Here is a 7,851-nt window from a genome sequence, read left to right as displayed (position 1 = left end):
AGAGATGACTTAAACTTTCCCCTAAAAGATGTAAAAACTTTGTGTTGCAACCTTTCGCCCTGTCCTCACACCACCCATCTATCTTGGCAGGATACCCTGACCCAGAGGTGGTGTGGCTGTGTGGTAAAGAGCCTGTGATAGAGTCAACCACAGTGCAGATCGAGTATGAAGAAGACGGCTGCTGTACCCTGGTCTTAGCCAAGGTTGGCCCAAAGGACACCAACGTTTACACCTGTAGAGCCACCAATGACCACGGGGAGACATTCTGCTCAGCCAAACTCATTGTTCAAGAGTAGATTCATTAAATCTATATATGCAGAGATAAAATGTGTAAACATAATGTTCTTGAGTGCCTTGACAGTTGTATTGTACTTTCTTGTTTAATACAAATCGGGACCAAACTGTACATCCTGTACTGCTGGAAATACATAATGCATGTATTATTATATAAAAATATTTAAAAAATGTATGAACAGAAGAATATTGTTACAGAGCTAAGCATAGATAAAGGTTCATATTTGTTCATGGGACTAAAAATTGGTTATTCACTGTCTTCAACCATGAATCTATTTCTTTATTTTGTCTTATGAGTGAATCATTTAAAAATTTCTTTCCAAACCCATCATCTGGCAATATGGATAAATAGATATACCTTTAGAAAAACATACAGGCTTGCAACCTGTTTGAATGAAACTATCTGAATCACATAATTTTGACCAGGAAAAAGACTTAAGCAGAAGATTTTTTTCAAAACTACTTTTAAAAAATTACGCAATGGAACAATATTTTTTTGTGTGTAACAGATAAACACTGTACATCCATTACAATATCCAAAAGACATCTTTGTAAAACCAAATGTGCAAAAAATTAAGGGGTGTCAAAATTTTAACACAGCACTGTAAGTAGTAACAGTTACCTTAGGAATGTGTCTTTGAATTGTATTAAAAGATATACTCAAACCATCATGCTGTATGTATTACATGCTACATGTCATTATTTTTTCACAATGTGAATGTAAGACTGAGATGTCGCTTGAGTTGCTGCAGACCGGAGACCTTTGAAGTACGTGCCATTTACCAATGCTTTTATGTACACATGATTTATGAGCACTTGTACTGGGGCAATGCGAGGTGTGTTTTTTCAAATTACTAGTGACTATAACTGCCAAAGCAGGAGAAACTGCGCATTTTGGGCTCATGAACAGAGAGACACAGTTGAGTGGAACCTCCCATCCAACACAGAAAAAGGCAAATGATCGTTCTTCATTGCTTTTTGCCTCAATTTGCAGGTTGCCATCATAGATTCTTCGACAATATGCTGAGAAACCAACTCCTCAAGAATCTCCGTTTTAAGAAACTCCTCGTTCGCAGTTCTGCTGCAGTAATCCTGTGATCTGCTCACACAGACTGTAAAGTAGCCCACTCTCCTTTGCAAGCAACTGATACTTATGACATTCCTCCAACCCACACTTTATCTGATTGATTTTCCCATGTTTTACGCTGTACATGGATCGGCACAGAAACCCCATAAGAAACTTTTTGGACAGCAAATGTTCCCAGTGTTTCATCAACACATATATTTTTTAGATGTGAAGTAATATCCCTTAGCCTCGCAAGCTTCTTGTATAGGCACCCAGTGCTTTTATTGTTAAAGCGAGTAATGTGGGCACCACTCCCACTTTGAACTTCTGACACGGTGAGATGGCAGTTTCATTGTGTCATGAGACACTGCAGCAACCTCGACTGAAGCCTCAAGTGAACAGGCATCTGTGCTAGAGACCTCAGGTTGTGAAGCTGTTGGAATATTGCTTGATACTGGTGAAGCTACAGGGGAGTGGAGAGAAGCTGGGATTCGAAGTGTGTAACAATAGTCTTGATCAACAAGTCGCATTAGACTCCATAGCCTCTTCCAGCAGATCCAGGAAAGTTGGGTGAGACTCTGAGTTAGGTACTGCTGACATTGCAGGTGAGAAGGGGGCATTGCCAGAATCGTAGGAGGACATGTGTTGAAATTTCCTGGGAAGCAGGAAGATACAGCTGTGATGATGCTAATTGAGGAGGCACCGCCCTTTGCTGGCTACCTGCGTGTCTCGTAGCTTTGTGTTGTGTGTAGCCTATGTATGAACAATCTTTACTGGGTGCGCCATTAATGAATATTTCAGATTTTTGATTTTAAGGTCTTCAGCTGGTCATATTTGTCGAAACCTTTCAGCTCTAATCAGGACTCTTGATGGGTGCATTACTTTTTTATGTCTTGTCCTGTGTGTTCACACTGGTTGTCCTTTCTGTTTATATTATACAGTATGTTGTGTGATGTGAGCTGGTGGCAATTGAGTTAAAGTTAAAATAAAGTAGTAATCTAATCACAATAAGGGTGGTGCCACTGCCAGTGGCAAGGGAGTTCCCAGTCCATCCATCCATCATCAACCGCTTATTCTGTGTACAGGGTCGCGGGGGGCTGGAGCCAATCCCAGCTTACATTGGGCGAAAGGCGGGGTACACCCTGGACAGGTTGCCAGTCCATTGCATCACAGACAAACAACCACTCACATTCACAGCTAAGGATAATTGTAGAGACATCGATTAACCTAACCTGCATGTCTTTGGACGGTGGGAGGAAGCCAGAGCACCCGGAAAAAACATGCAAACTCCACACAGATGTGGGGTTTGAACCCACAACCTTCTTGCTGTGAGGCAACAGTGCTACTGCCCCACCGCCCTCCCACACATTCCTCCTGTATAATTGTTTTTTCACAGTAGGGGCAGTGATAATGACATGCTGGTCTGCACTGCTTGTTGCAACTGCAAATGATGTTGTTGTAGGAAAGATGAAAAAAATCTGTAACATCACTATTCAATTAGTAAATAATGCAAGTTCTATAACAATAAACCTACCTTAAACATGCAATGCAGTCTTCACAAGGGCATCCATGTGTCTCTGGATCTTCCTGCTACTGTAGGCTTGAATTTGGGACACAGTGAAACAATGTCTTGATCTGGAGACCGAGACTAAGTTTTAAGAACATCAACCGTGCCTCAGGTGGTTGTACTCAATGAGAAAGTGTGTTCAGGATGCAAAACAATATTCAAAGTAAGTGAAAAAATATCTGACATTGGGAAACTTGTTTGTTGTTCTTCATTTATGAAAATGATTTCCCTCAAAGTTACTTGTTACAGTAATTGACGCTTCTTCTATCAGAATGAACAGGTAAAAAACAAATGTACATTGTATGTCCATTTTGCATTTGATAGAGACATTTTAGATGTAAGTTAGCTATTTTGTCCCCATAATGAGAACAGCTGCCCACATGAAAGCACAGAAGCACATGGATACGTGTGTAGTGAACAACGGTGTGGATTTGTACATTTTACATTGAATAAATTTGGAGCTACCCTAAATTCCTTTCTCCTCCCCAGAGAAGAAGGGGAGGGGTCAAAGTTGCTTTCTCTAAGTGCTACCCCGACCATAAAACTGGCACCTTTTTGATTCCGAAGCTGATAACGCGGGGCCTGACTGTTAAACTGACAAAGAGACACAAACCAGCCATTGGCATTTCCCTGAACAGCCTATCAAAACTGGCCCCCCACACGTGTTACCGTGGCAACTGACCTTATTCTTTGTTTTATTACCACATCAAAAAGGAAAACCCCTGTCTCACCTAAGTGTGACATGGTCCAGACACTGAACTTTGGATGACAGAGGACTGCAGTCTCCAAAGACTCAAAGCATTTAATTAAATCTAATTAAATCTTTAGTTACCTGATTACGTTTGCCTCTATTTGAGTAGTTATGTTAGCTGTTGTTGCTGTCTGTTGTTGATATTAGTGCTGAAAAGAAGTTACTTGTGCAGTGTTTTTATTTTCAGCAAGACACTCCTTCATCTAATGTAATCCAAGCTTTCCTCATGTAACCTGAGCTCCCCCAAGTGGGCGAAATAAGTATTACATGCCCTCGTCGGAAATGCCGTTAAATGTATAAATATCCTGACCAATAATGTGACAATTGTTTCCTGTTACCAAATGCTTAGTACAGTACAACCGTTCAACCATTGAGGTTCGATTGTGGAAAATATTTGATTATAATACGTGCAAATAGATTTCTTTTAGACATTAAGTTTAGAAAGGCAGTCCCATGGGAAACCTGAGACGCCCCCTGGGAAACCACGCCCAGCGTACAGCGTGCCTCGCCAGGCAACGCCCAGACTCGGCCAGCGAAACAAACAGGCCCTTTTGTTCGCCTGAAGCTACACACCTGAAGTGCCGCGACATCGATCTGCCTTCAGTTTGTTTTATTTTCTTTATTTCTTTTGTTTGTTAAAGTTATCAGTCCGTTAAGTTACACTGGACTAATTCAGGAACGACCAAGTTCCATTTTAAGCCTTTTTCGTCGAGCCAACTTCACCGAGGTCAGACCAAGCCACGTGGTCTCGCCAGCTACAACGAAGGAAACCTGAAAACAGCCGAATTGCCAGACGGAGGAGGCGTTTTCAATCAGACACGGAGAACCCTGGAGAATCCCTAGCAAAAAGCCAGGATCGGCAGCTAGAGTGGGACCCGTGCAACAGGCCAAAAGCAGACTGTCGACAAGCAGTAAGACTTAACACACGTTCTGTGATCAGATGTCCATTGTAACTCCTAAAATCATAGCATTAGTTTACTTTCAGTAGCTCTTCTATGCCATATGAGTCAAATGCTTCCCACAACCGAACCTCCAGGCTCATTGTTCAGCAAATGTTTGTTCCCTGTATTCAACCATCTTTTTATCACCTTTAGTTAGAGAATAAATTCACTGTAATATAACCAAGAGCTGTGTGTGTTGCCTATTTATAGTTCCTGCCAAGAGAATTGACCCTTTAGATATGAGACTGACTGACTGATTTAAGATAATTGAGCGATTATTAACTAACTAATTGTATAATTATTCAAAACTACCTAGAGGTCCGGAGACTCTAGGATTATAACAACTCCGGTGGTGCCCTAAAACGAGGAATTAAATAAAATGATTTTATGAATCTTAAAATTCATAATTGGGTATCAATTCTTAGAAATGTATTAAAATGCATAACTAATAAATTTAGGTCTGCTACACGTGTTAAACATTGAGAACTCCCGCTTTGATGAGACACTAATGTGGTTTACACACTTTCTTTGACCATGATGTTTTGAATGGTTACTCGCCTCACAAAAGAGTTGCCACAGATGTACGGTCAGTATCTTTACTATGGTGCTCAGCAATAACGACTGTGTACCACACGACTTCTTGAAGGGGAAGATGTTGATGTTTTGTGTGTGACCTGTGTTTTTGTAGATTCTTCTTTTCTTGCCTGTAGTTTTCTTTGTGTTTTGATGGGTCTGGTAGTCTAGTTTGCACAGCTTTAATTCAGTTTGGTTAGGTTTAGTTAAGGTTTCTATGAAGATTCTCAGTCATCCAGGTCATAGTTATCCAACGAAGGTTAAAATCAAGGGCAACTGGACTTGGTTGAAGATACTGGAAGACGTTTCGTCCCTCATCCAAAGGACTTCTTCAGTTCTGACTGACTGGCAGGGAAACTCAGCTATTTAACCTCAGTGGGGTCGTTGGCCCGGGTCATCGATACCGCTGGTTCGTTAGTGTTCCTGGTTGCTGTGACGACAGTCGTTACAGTTGTTAAGACTACCGGTGGCCAAGACTGAACGACCATCGTTGGTATCTTCACCTGAGGCCAATAGGTTACGTTTGTTGAGTTTCCTGGGAAGTGATGAAAGGACAGCATTGTAAGTGGGGGATAAGTGGTGGCGTAGACCCCCTCCTCTGTTCATTGACGACTTCTCAACCCTGGTGTAGATGGCTTCCTTGACACCTCTTTCAAACCATCCATCTTCTCTGTCTAAAATGTGCACCTGGTGGTCCTCAAACGAGTGTCCTCTGTCCTTCAGATGTAAGTAGACTGCAGAGTCTTGACCTGAGGATTGGTTTAGGGTAGCGGGAAGCTTCCAGATTCTACGGCACTTTATGGGCTGGTCTGGAGGACTTCCCTTTCTTTTGTTAATTTTGAGTTTAGGGTTGATTTTGAGGCATTTTTTTGTAATTTAATTAACAAACTTTATTTTTGTTTGCAACTCTTTGATTCTTACTATGTTAGACCTCTTTGGTAAGGAGCTTTGCTGGGGGTTGTAACATCATGCAAAAACAATAATCCATATATACAAAACATCACAGGCACCAGAATTGTTATATTATTTTTAAATTTTATTTTCTATTGAAGTTTTTCAAACATTTTTACCTTCATTACAAATAACCATAATATTACACCGCATTGTAGCTACAAGGACATGATCAAATCAAGACATTATGAGATGAAAATAGAGATACAGGCATTGCACAAGGAAAGCTTGGCATTTATTCTCAAGCAAATTTCTCTAATTTGCTGCTTTTTCAGCTAAACACAGAATGAATAAAGTGTATTTTCATTTTACTGTCAAAGCATTAGACCCATTCAGACCTAAAATCCTGTTGTTTAAATCAAATAGTGAAGAGCAGAAAACCACTGAAGGTAGTTCATGCCATCATCATAGACCATCCTGTTTGCTTGGAGCTCCACGTACACGTTGCTGCCCATGTCATTGGCATCAGACCCTGTAGTGTCCCAGACAGATGTTAGCCGTTCACTGTTCTTCATGAGGCTCACAACAGAGTTGGGAACAGGATTGAGGTTGTTGAACATGGAGAATCGAAAGAAGTACATTTCTTTGACCATTGCTGTGAAAATACCTGCCAAAATGAGGATAATTGTTTAAATTTATTTATTTAAAACTTACTTTTCTCTCTGTGTCTCTTTCTCTCTCTAGTATACACTACCTGTTGAAGGATTGTAGCTATTGCCAGTGTTGGAAAAGACCTTCTTATACTGCAGTGGGGCAGCAGTGGTGAAAGGTCCAGTGTTTCCAAAGCCAGATTCCCTGAGAGCTGCAGAAAAGGCCACCTGAGGTGTCCTTGAGAGCATCACATTACCACAAACACATCAGAGGTCAGAATTTATACAGCAAAGAATTATTTCCCATCTCTTTCCCATTCTCATTAAAACATTTGCTCTGTTATCTCCAGTCAGGTTTTGCAGCTCCAGGACTTTTTTTTCAGTGTTTTGCAACTTATCCTCCAGGAGTGTTATTTTTTCCGCCATGTTTGTGATTTTCTCTCCCACTGCTCCCAGGTTTTGAGTGATGGAGGTGAGACAGCAGGTGTCACAGCAGCTGGCTGATCCTGAGCATTGACGGACGTTTTCATTAACTTGCACTTCACATAGACAGCAGCTAAATGTTAGAATCAAGACTGCAATCTTCTTCATCCTTGTGGTTTTGAAGTCTCTGCTTCTATGCACTCTTTTTCTGTCAAGCTTCCCCCTTTTATACTTCATCTGACATTGTCCAAAACAAGAAATACCAATTTCAGGAATGACAACATTTTCTTTTGTTACAAAGCAGGTAAGGTCACGTTAGCCCTGAAGGGAATGCCTCTGCTGTCAAACAGTGACAGCTCTGGATCTTCCACCAGCCCTGGAGAAGGTAAGACACTCACATTCTTCATAATCAGGACCATTTTAGTTTCCTGGTTGAACATGTGTGTACAGTAGTCTTGGGACATTCCTCCTCCTACATCTGCTTCCTCCTTCCTCCCCATCTCTGTCCCAGAATCACACCTGTGCCAGGAGGCAGAGCATGCCTTGCAGTCTCTGGACGCAAGATGCAGGAGCAGTAGCTCAGGGACCACTGCACTTCTTATCTTCAGAGCAGTGATTTTGAGACTGGAGTCAGACTGAAGAATAACGAAGACTTTACTTAAAACTTAAATCTAGACACATTGCTTTGAAAGAAA

The 7,851-nt window shown here is 41.2% G+C and overlaps 1 pseudogene; it reads right to left on the bottom strand.

The window, feature by feature from the left end:
• Positions 1-6,486: 6,486 nt before the first annotated feature.
• LOC119903178 lies at positions 6,487-7,006 on the bottom strand (annotated as a pseudogene).
• Positions 7,007-7,851: the final 845 nt, after the last annotated feature.

The sequence above is a fragment of the Micropterus salmoides genome, unplaced genomic scaffold, assembly GCF_014851395.1.
Source record: "Micropterus salmoides isolate LMB-PRFRI ecotype aquatic unplaced genomic scaffold, ASM1485139v1 Ms_hic_scaffold_1401, whole genome shotgun sequence".
Taxonomy (NCBI): domain Eukaryota; kingdom Metazoa; phylum Chordata; class Actinopteri; order Centrarchiformes; family Centrarchidae; genus Micropterus; species Micropterus salmoides.
The sequence above is the reverse complement of the archived record's forward strand: the minus strand, read 5'-3'. Positions and strand labels throughout refer to the sequence as shown.